General features: G+C 39.2%; 1 pseudogene; it reads left to right on the plus strand.

The window, feature by feature from the left end:
* The first annotated feature begins 8,304 nt into the window (after positions 1-8,304).
* On the plus strand, positions 8,305-16,942 carry LOC115511238 (annotated as a pseudogene).
* Positions 16,943-18,005: the final 1,063 nt, after the last annotated feature.

Genomic DNA, 18,005 nt, shown 5'->3' on the forward strand with positions numbered 1-18,005 from the left:
CTTCCCTCTGCACCTTCCTATCCCCCTCTACCCCACCCTGCCCAGATTTCCCGTGGCATGTAAGCTGAAAACACTACGTGAGGGTAAGTTAAAAAGGGTTAAGTTTGTTCATATTAATCCCTACAATTCCATTCCTATAATATAAGGTAAGGCAAGGGCTTCTGTGATTAAATGGAAAGAGGGCAGAGCAGCGTTTTCTTGTTTGGATATCTGGTCTGCTTGTTTATCAAAAAATTGTTTTCAATTATGTATATATATATATAAAAAGCCTTATTTGAATTTCAAATTCAAAGACATGCATACAAAATAATACCGAGGAACATAGACTGTAATACGATTCTGTTTTTCTCTCTCTCTGATCATTTACTCGGCTTTAACTTTTTAGCCATCTGTGTGTAGAGCCTTTCCTGTATTTTCCGTTCTGACAATGGAGTTTTATGTAGTAATAAAATAATACCATATTAGATCTCTCTTTTTTTTTCCTACTCTCTTCTTACTGTGTTAAATTATAATAGAAGAATAACTTTAGGAAACCAGCCAATTTCACAAAGAGGTGAAATAAAAGCCCCTTGGTGTAGCTGAAAAATCAAACTGATCAGAGCCCAAGAAGGCAATGCTAGTCCCACTTCTAAAGTAAAGCAGAAAGTTTCAAAAAAAAAAAATTAACCAGGATTTAGAGAAGAAATAATAGTGGATCATTCTATTTCTATAATCTTGATAGGTTGCACATGGCATGAGCTTTCATCTAAGAAATCAGAATTTTGTGATATGTTACTTTTTTTCTTTACATTCAAGAGATGATCTCTTTCTTTTTCTCTGAAAAATCCCATTAATCATAGGGTATCATAAATACTGCAATATATCCAAATGACACCACGTTGGTAGGCTAGAGATATTTAAATTGATCCTTTATCCAGTATTTAAAGAAAAAAATTAGGTAGTCAAACCAGGATACTCTAAGATAATGTAGAACCTAGTCATCTAATATAAAAGAAAATAACAAGTGCAAGGAAAACTGTCTTTTTTTCCCCATGAAGCATTATAAAGTGTTGGAATTAAGTAATCAATGTTTGTCTCTCACACCAAGATAGTTATTTGAATGCTATAGGTTACAGCTGGTTGCAACAGTCCTCTCTTCTGATCATATCCTTTCATACATAATGAGGTTTCGGCACATACTAACAGTTAACATTTGGCAAGGTACAGCTTTTGGAGATTCTACACGTGGACTATCAGCATGGAGCCAAACGTGTCATATAAAATGAGGGTGAGCTTTATACGTTTGCTTGTGTGTGAGTGTTTTCTTCCTTTTCCAGATCGGTCCCTTTGCCATTTGCTTATTAATCGCTATTGTAGACTATCTGCAATTACTAGTATCAGTCCTCCTCCGTCCTGCACCTTCTTTTTCTCTCACATGTTTCTCTTGAGCTTTTAACCTTCAGTCACAAGGCTCCCACAGCTGTATCGAGAACCATTTTGGGTAGCCCTGTCTCCTTCTTTCTTCCATATCCATTTCTCTGTGAAAGCCTGTGCCACTGATTTCATTAAGAATATTCGCAAGTATGCTGGCATTTTTATTACAACGCTTATTTGTTTGTCAATCTCAGTACTAGAGAGTAAGAGCTGAAGAACCAAGAACCTAGACTCAGCATCTGGGGGAAAGCAGTTTCTGACCATGGAGATAACAGTAGGGTATTTAAGACTCCTTCCTTCCCTGGCTACGGACAACTCCAGCCCCAGACTCCTTAGACACAGGACATCAGCTGGTTCACCTAACCAGGTGCTTGGTGCAAAAGGCAGAAAAGGTTAACACCGTCCCAGCCTCACTGCATGAAATTAAGGTAGAAATTCACATGGAGAGAAAAGATCTAATTAAATCAGAATTTAAGGAACTGGGACTCAAAAGTTTTACCAGTCACAACATTAATTTGGAAGATACATTTAAACTCCTCATTCCTCAGTCAGTTTCATCTTGCTGGCTGTGTGTCCTTGGGCAAGTTCTTTACTGGAGGTTCGTCATTTCATTTATAAAATGAGGATAATAGTAGTACCTCTGCAGATTTGTAGTGAAGATTAAATGGGATAATAAGTTATATTGGTTTGCAATGCTCAGCTCTTAGTACACGTGAAAAACATTGCCAGTGTGTCCAATAACATACTGGCAGTGTGCAGAGTAGCATATATATAATAGTATATATATGTACATATAGTATATATGTACATATATATACTGTTATATATAAAATTATTATAATTATTATATATATGTATAATGGTTAAACTAATATAGTGGTATTTCTCAGAACTGCTTATATAATGTATATATCTCATCAGGGAATTATAAACATTTTTCAGTTATTTGCAAAATTAGCTGATTTTTCTGCAACCTCTATTTGAACATAGCACATATATTTCTGTTGGAATAGGAAAAATAAATGCCTACTTAAACATAAGTATCTATTCTTCTTATCAAAGAGATTATAGTAGCTAGAAAGCTGGATACAAAATAGAAAAATGGAATACTAGGACCTTATGATCTTTGCACATGTACTTTGTCTGAATTTCAGACCATATTCTTAAATTCTTCAATTGAGAACATACCTACAGAGCTCCATGAGTAGAAATCTATGGGTATTCTAGACATTTTTCATATGTAACTTAAGCTCAGTAATACAACCTATTGTTTGGTTTGATTTGTATTTTCACTATCTGACCAAATAAAGCAGAAACAGATGGCTTTCCCAACTTACATTATTTTAAGCTACAAATATGTTGCCCACTTTTGAGCCTATGTAGTTAATCTGAAATCTGCCACACAATAAAATTAAACCTTCGCTATTTTAAGGTGGAGGCAGCATGGATTAAACACAGAGGCGAAGCCCCAGGCTCTCAACGTGGTTTAGCTCTGAACAAAGTACGTGGCCTCTTACGAATCACTTCACCTTGCCTTTGAATCTCCACTTTCTCATCCATAAGGTACGTTAGACTGTATTGGTCTGTAGCGTGCATACTAATCACCTGGGGATTTTGATCAAAGGAAGAGTCTTAACATCAGGCCTGGGGGAGGGCCAGCAATTCTACATTTCTACCAAACTTCCAGGTGACGCCAACACTCCTGATCCACAGACTACACTCTGAGTAGCAAAGATCTGGATAAATCCTTGGAAAAACGCTGCATAATTTGGGGTTTCTATGACAGTATTCATGAAAAAGCATGTCGTGATGGCCCCAAACAGGGACCCAGCACAACCACACACATGGGTAGAGTACTTTATGGGCAGCGGTGTGTTCCCAGCCTCTTAGTCACCAGAGCATTTCTGAGAGGAACCGACACTCAGAAGAGTTGAATCACTGTCTCGAGTCCTATTGCCAGAGTGTGGAAAACCCAGGATGGAACACAGAGCCTTGTCTCCAACCAGCTGTGTTCACACACCACCGTGTCTTCCGTGGTCGCTTTTGTGTCCAAAAGGCCCCAAAATGCGTGAAGCCAAAGAAAACCTGACAACCGAATATAGCCACATATTTATGTATTTCTTTAAAGTCACCTAAATATTGATAAAATCTAGTGGTTACCTGTTAGAGCCGATTGAAGATGTCTATTTTCTTTCACAACTTTCCATTTTTTTCTCTGCTGCATCCTATTCATCAAGTACAGAAAAGTCTCTCAGGCCAGCATGTACATTTCCAGTTTCAATTGCTACCGTACACGAGTTCTAGATCTTAAAGGCCAAAAAGCATCTATTTGACTAAAGAGCTATAAGGCAGCCATAAAAATTATGGATCACAGAAATAAGCAATTAGTGTTATCTTCAATTGCTTTATTGGCAGTATTCACTCGTTAGAATAGAGGCAGCCGTAAAACAGATTGCAACATACTGTATAACAGCATATGGGATTTTACATTATAATGCTATTCTCTGCCAAGAAGTCATATTTTCATTTGAATGCATGGAACAGATTATCACAGGGTTTCCAGCATTAGAAGTGGATGACCCTCACTTTTTTTTTTTTTTGGAGTTGTTAAAAGGCAATTCCTGAGGTTATGACTAAATCAGAATAAGTACGATAGTGAACAGGCCTGTTACATGCCTGCATTCTGGGCCACTGGAAACTGGGCATGGATGGCATGGAACTATAGCAGATAATAAAGTCAATCTCTAACGTGGTGGATCGAGGGAGAAGTTGAAGGTTTGCCAGTCTTCCAAACCAGCTGGCGCCAATTCTGGAGGAAGCTGCTCACGCGCTCATCTCATCACAGCTGAAGTGCCACAAAAGACACCACGAGCACAGGGGATGGAAATAAAACAATAGGAATAATAATACGAAATAGAACAGGATCTTTAGTTAACATTGGGAGAAGTTTTCCAGACATCAACTCTGCCGTTTTACAAAATGTGTGTGAGCATGTTTAGATATGGCAGATAATGTATGCATAGACCTTCCAATCCATACACCCTGGAGCATGTTTCAACAGGCCAAGCTCTCAGGAATCATCCACAGGTCTAGAGCCTAAGAGTTTCCCCATCCCTTCGCGTGTTACATAAGTTCCAATATGGCACACCTGGAAATACAGCCAAATGCCCACTCTCCTGTTTCAAGTTGGAAAAGGAGTAGGGAAAAGTACATCGAACAGATTCTCTTTCCAAGATCAGCCTGGGATATAGCAAATGAAAGGCTTTGAAAGGCAGGATTGCTGAAAAGGAAGCTTGTGTGGTTTCAAATTAGAAGTCATATTGTTGCACTCACAGTTGATCAAATAAATATTAATCACCAAATGTATTTATGTCACTTCTCACGCAATTGCAATATATTTCAAATGTGTTTTTAAATGGTGGATAAAACACACTGGGAGGGCAAAAAAAATAAAAATAAAATAAAAATCTCCTTTTACAGAACCTCAGATACTAGGCAGCTAGAGGCATGTGTAGTAATTTACCAGAACAAAGGAATATGTTTCAATTAGTTTCTGTGTGTTTTCTGCTATTTATTCAAATATAGTAAAATCCAAACAATGTGATAGTCTTTAGAATCTATGTACAATGATATCATGTTAAAAGTAAACTTTAATCTTAGGTAATGTTTCAATGAATTCGTATATTTGCTTAAGTCATTTTTCTGTAAAAATTATTTAAAAAGTTTAATTGTAAAATAATTCTTATAATCTTTGAAAAAGATTATCCTACATGAGTACAAACACAGTCAAATGCAACCAAATAGTGCAAAACAAAGTATAAAAGAGCTGTCCCTTCCTGTACCCCTTGTTTACCCGAAGTAACGTGTTCAGTCCTCAATTTCCACATTTGTATGTTTAAGGACTCTTCCATTTCTTCATAGAAGGAATTAGTGAAAAGAATAATTAGACTAAAAATGCAAGCATTTTGCAACCCAATCCTGCCCATACTATGTCCTAGACCCTGTGGCTTGTGTATATTGATATGCTGTTTATATTCTGCTTTACCCGTCATGGATTTATTTGTGAAGTTGCATCACGGCCCTAATACCTACAACCTCCTTCCAAATTGAGCTTGAAAAAATTGCAAGGTGTTTCTCAAGTGGTTAGAGTAATTTCTAGCGAATGAGTACCTTGTCTTATTTTTAGAGTAAGAAAAGTTGGTAGATTTCCAGGAGCCAAACAAGGAGGGCCCTTTACAAACTCAAAATGAAAACAGGAACCAACACAGTGGCTAGTGTATGCTTTTAGAAAATGCATGCTGACAGACCGAGGGTGTTTCACCAATGTATAACATACAGTGAAACATCTGCCTTTTGGTTCAATACTACTTTCCTTGATAGCCCACCAATTTTCTTAATTTGGCAGCTCCGGCCTTGTGATTGAGGCAACCTTATCGTATAGAAATGTTGAGAAGCAAGCTGTTCCTCGGGTCTATAAGGTAGCAAACTTAAGGGATTACATATTTTTTAAAGGACAATGAGTATGTGAGTGACTAGTCTGTGTATGTGTGTCTCACCGAAGAGGGTCTTGCTGAGTCCGACAACAGTGACACCAAAAGTTAATGGAGAAAATCGTTTTTAACATATTTTTCTTGTTATGCAGTAATGTTACTTAATTCAGCACCATTCAGAACAAACCAACAATGAATAATATCTTGCTATATAATGACTAGTTTTTCCCTTCCTTGCATTAAAGTAAAGCATTTAAGAAAAAAAAAAAACTACAAGCATCTCAAATAGCCTCTGCTTTGCTGCAAAAATAGACTGTGATGAGAGTAACTCTTCCAATCAATTATGCAGCATGGTTTTAAGTGAGGAAAAATTTCAACATACGTATCACTTCAAAATATATACAGCATATATCTATATGTACAAACTGCGTAAATTTTGAAGGGCTACGAAGCATATATTTTGCTACACCAAAGCTCTGACTGTTAAATTGATTGCAAGAAAACTATAATTTCTTTTGCTGAAAAACTTGAGCAATATGAATCTTACTGGGATTATTTAAACTCAGTGGTGTGTGTATACATCTATATGTGTGTGGGTATAAACAACAGGATTTCTACAAATTCTCTTCAGTAGGCTCAGAAGCAACTCCTCTAACTAAAATATTGCTCTGAAATTGTCTCCTTTAAAAGTGACGATAGTAAATGAACATACTTCAAATTCCGCAGTCTATACATATGGACTATGAACCTGTTCTGCATAGGGAGTCAATGTCATTCACTCCCTTTATATATGTGCAGGATTCATTAATGATCTCCCTTTAAGGGCACCCCTTTAAAAGAATGATCTGCCACATTAGCCAAAGCAATGTGACTTAGACTTTTACATATATATATATATATATATATATATATATATATATGTACATGTATTTTTTTTTTCATTTTGGCTGAATTCAAGAATGAGTCTGTAGGCTAAAAGAATTGATCTGTCACAGAGCAACAGATTGCAGTCAGAGACTGCCAACAAATCATAAGCAACAGTAGGTAATGACTAATTGTAACAGGAACAGGGGAACAGAGGGTGGGGATTGTTTCAGAAAAGGTAAATGGAAAAATGATCCTTCCCAAAAGAAATCAAACATTTTTGTTTTGATATTTGTTGTTGTTAAATCAAATAATAAGCACATCACCTTTGCTCCTCTCAATAGTTCCTAGTGATGCTGATCAATTTGACAATTTCTAACAGATCTGTGAATTTTCCATCACAGGTTGCCTTTTCTGTTCCTTTATTCCTGTTAATACTATTCTATGACACACTTTTGAGGTTTCTCAATGAATTACTATTTTAGCACACTATAGGAGCTATACAATCTAAGACTTTCAGAAAACCTTAACTATGACTTCCACTTTGTGGTGATGAATATACAACATGATCTTAAAAAAAAAAGAAAGGAAAAGGATTTATGAAGATTTACAAGGTCCAAGAAATAGAATGGCAAGAACAATCATATCCATCTTTTTTATTGATTAGAATGTTGCAATTTTTAATTATCTATTCAATCTTACTTCCTCAGATTTTCACAAAATACTTTTTTCTAATTATCAACATCCACAAACATAAATTTGTTTACAACAGAAAGTTAACCTTCTAAAACTTTATGAAATTACTTGGAGCTTGAGCTGCTTCAAGAAATTAAACTCTGCACTGGGGTTCAAAAGCTTTGGGGACATTCTAGAAGTTTTGCTTCACTGCAGTGACAATTAGCAAGAGTTTCTGTGTGGTTGAAACACAAGAATTTTGTGGCTCCCTCTGACTGTAGTGATTACAAAGCATATTGGGCATATTGGGTCAAGTGTATTATATTTTAAAAGGTCATCTATTCTGTTTAACATTAAAATTTTAATTTCAAGCAACACAGTGCAGCAAGATTCACCATATACTTATTCCAAATGTAAAAATAATGATTTTCTTAATTGATGATATGAACTAGTTACCCCAATCTTTAGATGATACAACCTATTTTGTCTCAGTGATATTTTAATTCCTAAATCCTCTGTTTTCTACAACATGTTGAGCATCAGAATTCTTGTCTCTATTTAATATCTACATCAAATATTCTCTGCCTCCTCATTATTCAAAGCAGAAATAAAGGAAGCTTAGGACTTCCCTTCTTTCTTAAGTCAACATTAATAGATATCCCCAAACTAGTTTCTCAACAAACTCAACTCTTCCTCTGCTGAAGAAAGAAGAGAAGCTCCTGAATGTCAAATTAGCCATTAAAGTAGAGACACAGAAGACAGAAAGTAATGTTTGCAGAAATAAATATCAGAACCAAATTGGATGGTAGGAGGATGAAAAATAATGGTGAACAATGAACTATAGATCATTGAAGCAGCGAATATGAGAAAAGGGAAGAAGCTTAGGGCAAATGATGGCACAAGGACAGCAGGCACCTTGTAAGAGGAACAAGGAAAAATAATACTAACAGGAAACATTAAAAACTCTGACAAAGAGAAGCAAACTCCTAACAGAAACCCATGAAACACTAATAGAGAATCAGAATTATTCTCTAAATTTTAAATAAGTTTTCCATCTATTCTGTCTCTATTGTGTTCTAATTCCTTAACACTAATCCAAGTGGATAGGGGTCATAGGCTTGCAAGTTCCCATTTATACATATAATTGGTCTGCACCTAAACCATTCTTTTCTTCCCAAATATCAGGATATTTTGGACAAAATAAAAATCCATAATCAACATCTTGATAACTGAAAGTCTGCTAAAGCCATTCATGTTTATCATAAAACTGTTTGAACTTCACAATGGGTAAGCTACAGATGACTTCATGCTCCAGATTTCAACACAAGTGCATCAATCTCCCATTATCACGTATACCCTCTGCTTCCAAACACAGAGCAAGAGCCCACCCAGTTGACAGTGGTCATCCACTCCGGCCAGCACTTACATTTCAGGTGGTGAGAGAGATACCGTGGTTAGGGACTGCCAGCACAAAAAGGAAGATGCCAGAGTTACAGAGAGTAGCCAGTTCACCAGATACAACAGAAACACCATCGGTACCTTTCAAGAATTAAGGAAACACCACCTGAGGAGGACTCATTCAATCAATCATTCATTCAGTAAATGAATCATTTGTTTATTCGTTCATTCAGTAAATATTCATCAAACATCTACCCACCATGTTCCTGGTACTATACAATCCTACAGCCTTGAGTCTTAACATTGTAATATCACACAGGTATTGATGAAAATAACCCAGTTCACAACAGTACCGATTATAAAACTTGAATTACCACTTTTTCCCACATTCTGATTATGCCTGGTCTTCCATGTGGGTTGTGTTCATAACTATTTGATACACTTGAGTAATTTCAGATAGATCCCCTGCTCATACAGAAGTACTTCGTTAATGGTCAAGTTACAACATAAGCTTTCATGAAACACTGTTCTCTTAAAAATATTCCCTGGAAATATTTCACCTTAATATGAATGAAACAACCCCTCTACCGGAGGAAAGAAATGCTAGCATGAAAACATTGGAATACTGGGATACATAGAGTAAGGCACTGAGAAGGGCAGAGGGACGCACAGCAAACCAGGCATGGCACCCCCATTTCATGAGGGAGTCCAGGGCTATCTTCACTTCGGCTCCAGGATGCGTAAATTAAAATAATTCAGTTAAGAGTGAGTTGGTTATACATATTATTTGTCTTGCCCAAGTTGCAAAGTGAGATTTGCCATAGTTTCATTCTGTAATTTGACATCTAACCCTTTCAATTCATGATTTTATAGATTTCAACCAAAACGAATAATCTTTCCTTTTGTTTTTTGTTTCCAGACACCTCTAACTGTATTACCAAAATACAGGGCCAGATTATGCACTATCTAGATTTACTATTATTTTTTAGGTACTTTAACCAGAAATGCATATGATATTATATACAGATTAGAGTTCATTTGTACATATATATATCACATATTTGCACTATATATTAAGATCGCTATTTGTATATACACCCACAGCATGTTTTCCTCCTAAAATTAACTTAAAGCGATTGTAAGAGTTTGGTCAACATCATTATTCTATGTGTTAAAATAAACACGTAACTGATATACTTTCTATCCATAATAACTCAACTCTGAGCACAATTTGTGGCAGATTTTGGGTAATAAGCTTAAAAATAACAAATACTTAGCAAACACCTGACTACAGTAATTATTTGATGTAAATTAAGAATTAGCACTTTAGCCAGGGTTTTTTTCCCCCGAAAATAAGCTTGTTTGTAACTGTTAGAAGTTGATCAAATAATTGTTTTTTAAAAAATGACCATTTCTTTGCAAGGCCCATGTAAAATCAAAACAAAACAAATCTCACATTTATCACTTGAAGCCAAAATTTGTGAACTTTCCTTTGAGTTGTGTAGATTTAGAAAGGATCACACCATAACTGAGCATTTTCTGAGAAAAATTATCTAACCAGCCCCCAACTGTTCCCTTTTGTCATCTCGGAATCAGAGCTGGTGATTTCTAATAACAGGGAAAAGTGGGTGATGGCCCCCGGAGTTGCTATTGAGAGTAATTCCTGCAGTATTCTTAGGTGTGCCCTCGTTTTTCCAGAGGGGACAGTGGCTCCCGAACCAGATTTTGTATGCGTGTGGTTCCTTCCAGTTTATACCACAGCATGTTTGACTTCTCTACGGGGCTGTCCTTAGCCACCGCGACCTCGGTTCCTGCAGGTGACAGTATGGCTTTCTGCTGATTTATTAAAAATCTCCCATGTTATGGCTCCCGTGTACTCTCTGGAGTGTGATCATGTGACCAGTATAATCACAATCTGTCTCCCTGCTAACATTTCTCTACTTTGGTTATTTGTTTGATAAAGTGAGGAGCTTCCCTTTTGTTGCCCTTCATCAGAGCTTAATGTCTTTACTTTGGGATCAATATACTTTATGAATAATTTTATTTCCTTCTATTTTTATGGTCTTTTCTCCTCATTATCATACTGAGTTTATTAGCTGGTGCTGTCAGTATCTCTACCCTGTCATATGTTCCTGAGGTACAGTAAATATCACTTGTGTTGTAATTAATATGCACGCCCTGTGCAGTAATTAAAGTACAGACCCCTTCAACCAGCTGAGCTTCCTACACTAATTCCACCTTATCTTCATAATGAACTTATTGTAATCTGAAACTACTACTGAATATTGTTCAGTAAGGCTAGAAGAATGAAATCTAACGAGATGCAATAATATTTGTGAACATGTTAATATAAAAAATGAATTTAATTAGTCTAAATCTAATTAAATTTCCCATACAATTAAAAGCCTCCCCTTCCTTCCATTTTTTAAAATCTAACAAATGCCACATTATTGCCCTTTCAGTTCTTTCTACAAAGCAGCAGACTGGACAAATGCCTTTTTTTCCCCTACAAGATATACACAGCAAAGCCAATAGGAACCAGAAACTGGAGAGTGACCTAGTAGGGAAACAGCTGAGTTCCTTTGAGGAACTACTATCTGAAACAGAAGAACTGCAAGATTTGGACAAATCAAAAATCTGACCTTTCTTTTAAAAAAAAGAAAACTCAGGAAGAAGTTATCAAATTTATCAAACAATCTGTGAATCAAAAAATATGTTTTAAAAATGTCTAATACCTTATGTACATTGCAAATTACACCAAGGCACTGTTCCTGTCCCCAGGGGGCTTATATTTTAATGGGAGAAAACATATTTCAATTCTTCAGATATTTATTGGGCACTTTCTGGAAATAATACAAACAATGGATGTCACAGAATTTCTAAGCAGGATACAAAAGGAAAAGTCTAGCACTAAACTCACACCTTGATAGACAGGGGAGAGAACATTTGGGGCAGGACACTAGCTGTTGCTGTACATATTCAGTTTTGCTAGAGAAAAAAGTCTGTGTAAGTTAGGAAAAAATAGACACAAAAGACTAAATCAAGATACATAATTGGCACAAAGGAGGAACATGGTGAGGAACCGCATGCACATTTAATATTACATTTACATTGTCAGGAAACATTTCAACGAGGAAAGCGGGTGCTTAGAGTGTAGAGCCATACTAGGCAGACGCTGGCAAACAAGCCCTCAAACTGGGTGAAAGGTCAGGCATGACCACAACAGTGCCAACAAATGGGATTCGTTCAAGTTGGAAAGATGCTACCAATAAGGCAGAGCCCTGCTTTTTTAATTATTCACAGTAATGCCTCGGATCTTGGAAGGAAATAAATCATTTCCAAGATTGTATATTACACTAAATTAGCACGGAGCACAGAACTGAATACCGGTACAACACACACACATAGAAATACATCATCTGGAGAATTAAGAAGTGGTTTTGTGGTCAAAACACCTGTCAGTGAGGGCGTCACATTTACTCCTACCATTGTTTCCTTTAAAACTATCCCTGCTGATGAGAGATTTATAAGACACGTTACCTAATGATCACTTGCAAGGAAGTAACCAAGTTATGTCATCCTTACAGAAGTGGAATCTAAACTCCACTACCACCTGGCACCTGTTCTGGCATTCTCAGGGCTCCCCAAGAAAATCAACATCTACTCTTCCGCTGGACTGGATACGAACTTAATTGGGAAAGAATAAAGAAGCATTTAGAGCAGCATCCATGCAATAGTCGCTGTAAAATTATCAGCGGACTTGCTTTTTGATATGAGATGTCCTTTGGCAACACTGCCTAACCCCATGCCCCAACTACCACTGCTAACACCACACAAGATTCTGCCAATGCCCTGCTCCCTATTTGGTCCTGAGCCTCTAGTTTGAATTTGCATTTTTTTTCCCTTAATGCATTAAGTATACAGAAGTTTGAAAACCTAGAATCATGTCAGGCCATTCCCTAATGTAATAAAATCAAGAAAATTTAAATTGCATGTAAATTACACCAGTCAGAAGGCAAGTTCTAAGCAGAAACCTGATAGTCTAGGAAGTTGTCCTAAAAAGCAAACTTCTGAGAACTCTTTGCAACAAAGAGCTTCAGTGATGAAAACAAATAATATGTTGAGATGTATTGCTAAAGCTATGCATTGCAAATCAAAGGAACTAAAATAAAGTCAGGCATTCTCTAGAAGAGTGCTCACTATATTTTAAGGAAGATTTAAATGTACTTCAAAAGGGCAGCATGGAGAAAATGGAATGATACTGATACCAAAAATAAATTACAAAGAAAATCTGGGCTGTTTTGCTGTTAAAAAATAAAAGTTAAAACATGTTGACATCTACCTGATCGCAAATATGTTAACGGTGATCCTGACTAGCAAAGGAAACCTATGCCTATACAGAAGGAAATCTGATAGGAATGAACGGAGATCCTAGAAGATACACTTAAAATTCCTAATTGAGAAAGTTTGGGTTATACCACCGAAAATCACTGAATCCAGAATATCAACCCATTTTTACAGAAGTCAAGACATGTGTGTACTAGTGGGTGTACATGTGTCTGTGTCTGTATTGGGATATATGAGAAAACAAAAATTGGAGCTCAGAAAATTAAATAATGTAAAATTTCCTTCAGTATGGTCTTCCGACATATTAACTGGAAATATAATCATTTATCTTAATTTACATTTGTTGATCTCTAAGCTTTGTGTTCAGTTCACTGTAGGACTTTAACCTAAAGCTGAACAATAGTCTCAAAGGGCAGGAAAAGTTCTAAAAATAAGCAAGTGTTGTTCATAAGTCTGTCTGCATCATTTCTGAAAATTGTTCATGTGAACGATGGGCTTGGCTTTGGAGCAAATATTTTGTGACTCATGATTTATTTTGCCTACTCAGCATAGTTTGGGAGCAATGCTAATGTTTATGAGTTATCACACTAACTTGGAAATTATAGTGTAGTATTTGTAATTCATTGGGAACTTTCTTAGAAAGCAGATGTACTTATGTTTGCTCATTGGTGAGGTTAGTGACAGTCTAGGAACCAAAGTAGACGACAAATGTCAACTCTATGCAGAATTTTTGCACCTGTGATGTATGTGTGTGTGAGTGTGTGTGCGCGCGCGAACACACGCGCGTGTGTGTGTGGGGGGGGTCAATTTCAAACTTCCATTTGGTGATACACTCTCGATTCTGTAACAGCTTGCAGGCAAGCTGTGTTCATAAGGGAAATGTCATTAAGAAAGGTTTCGTCATGAGCCTCCTGGTATCTTCTCTAGCTCTTCTCGTCAGTTTGTGTATATACTAGACCATCAACCCCTTAACATTACACAGTTGAGACAAAAAATAAAACATGATCACTTAATGATAAATGAGGTGGGAAACAGAACATTCTAGGATGCTTACCTGAAAAACTTCCTTAAAGGGAACCATTGATGATGAAGAGAAAGTTTAAAAACTGGGAATGCTAAGCTATTATCATTCTGTGTTTGTACTGTGTGCGTGGGTGTGTATTTTTGCATTTAGTATATCACATATATTCTTTACTAATTTAATACTGCTGACATTGGTATAAAACACAAATAGCAACATTTCTCCCTCCATTCTTTCCAAATTTACTGAGGAGACTTTGCTAATGTACTTAAAACCTTTTAATGTACTAAATGTTGGAATTGTCATAATTTTATTCTGTAGTTATCACTTCCCTTCAGTCATAAAAGCCCTAACTGTATTGTAAGATGTAAAAGCAAAACCAAAAACTCCAATTTGCCCTCCTTTTTTCTCCCCCTGGCTTAACTGAATGGGATTTGAAAATTAAATCTCACTGGTTTCCAAAACTCTACTCTCAAATTAACACAGAAGTGATTGAAGGCATTTTAAGGTACACCTGGTCAACCATTATTTTAATGAGAAAATGACTTAGAAATTGGTAGATATAAAGTATTGTTAGTTATGAACTAAGCCATGTCTCATAGTACAAATAGTTCAGGTAGATTCCATCTTGAATACTCTGATTACTCCACCTTTCCTGTACCTGGCTTCTCTTTCAAATAAAGACTAACGGCCAACTGTGGCAACTTAATCATGTATTGAGAAATGGTATAGTTAAAATCTAGAAAAATTATCCTCCTGTAAGCACTCAGCATTAAGACAGAGATTACCCGTTGGCTATTACCTGCTTGGCCCATGTCGCCAATGTCCCCGCCAAACTGTGGGCCCGCATCCTGAGCTCTGGTGGGCTGCCACGCCCGCAGCCGGCCTCCAGCGCCATTCAGCTGGCCCATCACCAGGGGTCAGAACCTGGCCCAGGAGCCATCACGGTGAGGTCTCTGCTGCCGACCTGCAGTGAGGACCGCAATGTGTTGTTCTGGGATGTCTCCAGCCGTGGTGCTGTGGCTGCTCTACAAGCTAAGCACAACTGGCCTCTTCCAGACAGATGGCAAGCATGCCAACAGTGTGGCCCGTTGGCCCAGCATACACACCAACAGGCTTCACAAGACGACGGGCCACCATTCTGCAAGATGGGCTTCTTAGACATCCACAGTCACTATCCCAACTGGGCGCGGAAAAAGTGGCACCCTACAAGTACACAGCCCAGATGGTGGTGGTGGGCACTGCAGGCTAGGTACTGATGCTGGAACTAACGATGTGCCGTTGGAACAGGTGGTCAGCATGGCCAACATGGACCTCCTCTGAGACCGCCAGGGCTTCACATGGAAGGGCTACGAGGGGCTGAGCTCTCACCCTCCCGTTTCTGGTCCCATGTGCTGGTTCAGTGCCTGCCTCCAGTTGCCGTCACGTCCGTCATGCTCCACCTGGGAGCCATGTAGCCTTTGGCACCAGTCATGGCTATGGTCTCTTCAACCTCCAGTGCAAGAGCCCTGTGCTGGCCACGCGCACCCTTCACCCCAAAAAAGCTCCAGGCCATGAAGGGGCTGTGCTCCCAAGCGAAATAGCGCCAGTCTCTCCTGCGCCTCCATGAATCCAAAAGAGCTGCGTCTCAGGCGAGAAACGGCAGCTACTGCTAATAGCAAGTTGCAGGAGGCCCACACGCAGAACAGGCCTGCCCCCAGGACTTGGTGATGACGCCGCTGCAGTCCCCATCAAGCCCTGCAGGCTGACCACTCCCTCTCCGGCACCATGCGCTGCCTCTACTTCACTTACACGTTCCTTGGATATGCAGCCCACCACCGACCTCCGCGTGGCACAGATTTCCGGCTCCATGTTTACCTGCGCAATGCGGGTGCGCGCTGCGAGGACCGCCAGAGAGGTGGGAGGAGGAGGGAAGGAGGTGCAACTAACGCATACGCTGGTGGTGGCTTCGCTGTGCCTGACATGCGCGATCGATCGCGCACAGCCTGCGCCCTGAGTGGCCTAGCGGGATTCCGCGCAGGCACCTGACTTGAAGGGGGATCACGCCCCACACACTGCACGTGCGGAGCAGTTCAGGGTGTTCACAATGCCGACGGTGAGTGCCAAGATCAAGTTCAAACTGATGACAAGGCTGTCTCCTGCACAAAATGGCACTGGCTTTGTTTGCCAGTGTGGCCTATAAGGACTGTGCTAAGACCTGCCTGGCCTGCCTTACCAACCTAAGTGACATCTAGTTCTTCTCTATGCATGTCCTGTGACCCCAGAACCACTATTCCTGCATCCGGAAGGAGAACATAAGTGTCATCTCCTCCTGTGTGTTCACATGCAAGAGTCAGGGCTTTTACCTGATGTTCCCAGTTGGAATTTGAAAGCTTCTCCTTAAGTGCTCAGAACATCCCAGAGCTGCTCAGCTCTCTGGACATTAGCAAGCGGCCCAATGCAGCCCATGCCAGCTACAGGTTCCCAGACTCACCCAAGCTGAGCCAGGCTAAAGGGACCCAGAGCATCATGCTGGCCCCATGAAGCTGTGATGGGAGTCCTGGTACTGTCTGCAGGGAGGGAGCTGACACCCCAGAAACATCAGAGGCCATACTCTTGTGCATGTCCATGAACTCCGCCACCACACTGTGCCTACGCCACACTGGACACAACAGGAGATGACTTCAGGGTGTGGACTCAGGACTGCCCAAAGCCTCTGGGGCAGATTCAGACTGACCCCTTTTACAGGCAGTGAGTACCCTGGAGGCCCGGTGCCACGGGGAGAGGAAAGCTGGGGCTGGCAGCCCATGCCACCTCCTACTCTACACATGCTTCTTCCCACCTCCCTTTGCAAAGAATATTTCTCTAATGCCTGTGCTAGGCAGGACAGTCATTTCTAAAACTATTTTGATGCTTGCTCCTGAGCCAGCTCCCTCCCACACACAGCCTGTGCATGAATGCACCCTTGTGTGTACATATATGTGACTGGGAGTGCCGCAGGGCATGCAGGTCCAGAACCCCGTAGGGGGTGGGGGCAGCGCACCAAGATGGTTTCCCTGTAGATTGTACCTTGGTTTTTTTTTTTTCTTCTTATTTTGTTAAAATTAGAGTTTTAATGTTAAAAATACAGCTTTTTTGATATTGAAAATGAAAGCATAGGGGCGCCTGGGTGGTTGAATTGGTAAAGCATCGGCTTCAGCTCAGGTCATGACCTCGTGGTTTGTGAGTTTGAGCCCTGTGTCAGGCTCTGTGCTGACAGCTCAGAGCCTGGAGCCTGCTCTGGAGTCTGCTTCTCCCTCTCTCTGCCCCTCCCCCACTCATGCTGTTTGTTTCTCTGTCTCTCTCTCTCAAAAATAAATATTAAAAAAATGGGGTTAGAAAAATGAAAGCATGTAATGACTCTCAAAGGGGAAAAGAAAGCAAGAGAGTACCAGTAGAATGAACCAGAACAAATGCATATTTTAATTATGATTTTCTACTTTCTGTGATTCTCTGTACCCAGCATTGTTACCCAGAATGTTGTTGCAGCCATGGGAAAGGAATCAGATACTTATTTTTAGCTAAAACATTATGGAGTTTGTGCCTGAATTTCATAAGTGATAAGGTTACCCATGTGCCTTTGAGAAAATGCTGAGAAACTTTTCTGGGCCTCAGACAGAAAATATAAGTCATGAACTTCTTTAATGGCTGTGCCTTCCAAAGAGAACAAAGGGAAAGAGTTATTGAGGTAACTAAAACAAAGCAAGAAATACTGCAGAAAAAGAGAAAAATATTTTTCCCCAGGTCTGAATCTAGCAGCTCAGAACACATGAAGGAGA

This window comes from Lynx canadensis, chromosome A3 (genome assembly GCF_007474595.2).
Source record: "Lynx canadensis isolate LIC74 chromosome A3, mLynCan4.pri.v2, whole genome shotgun sequence".
Classification (NCBI taxonomy): domain Eukaryota; kingdom Metazoa; phylum Chordata; class Mammalia; order Carnivora; family Felidae; genus Lynx; species Lynx canadensis.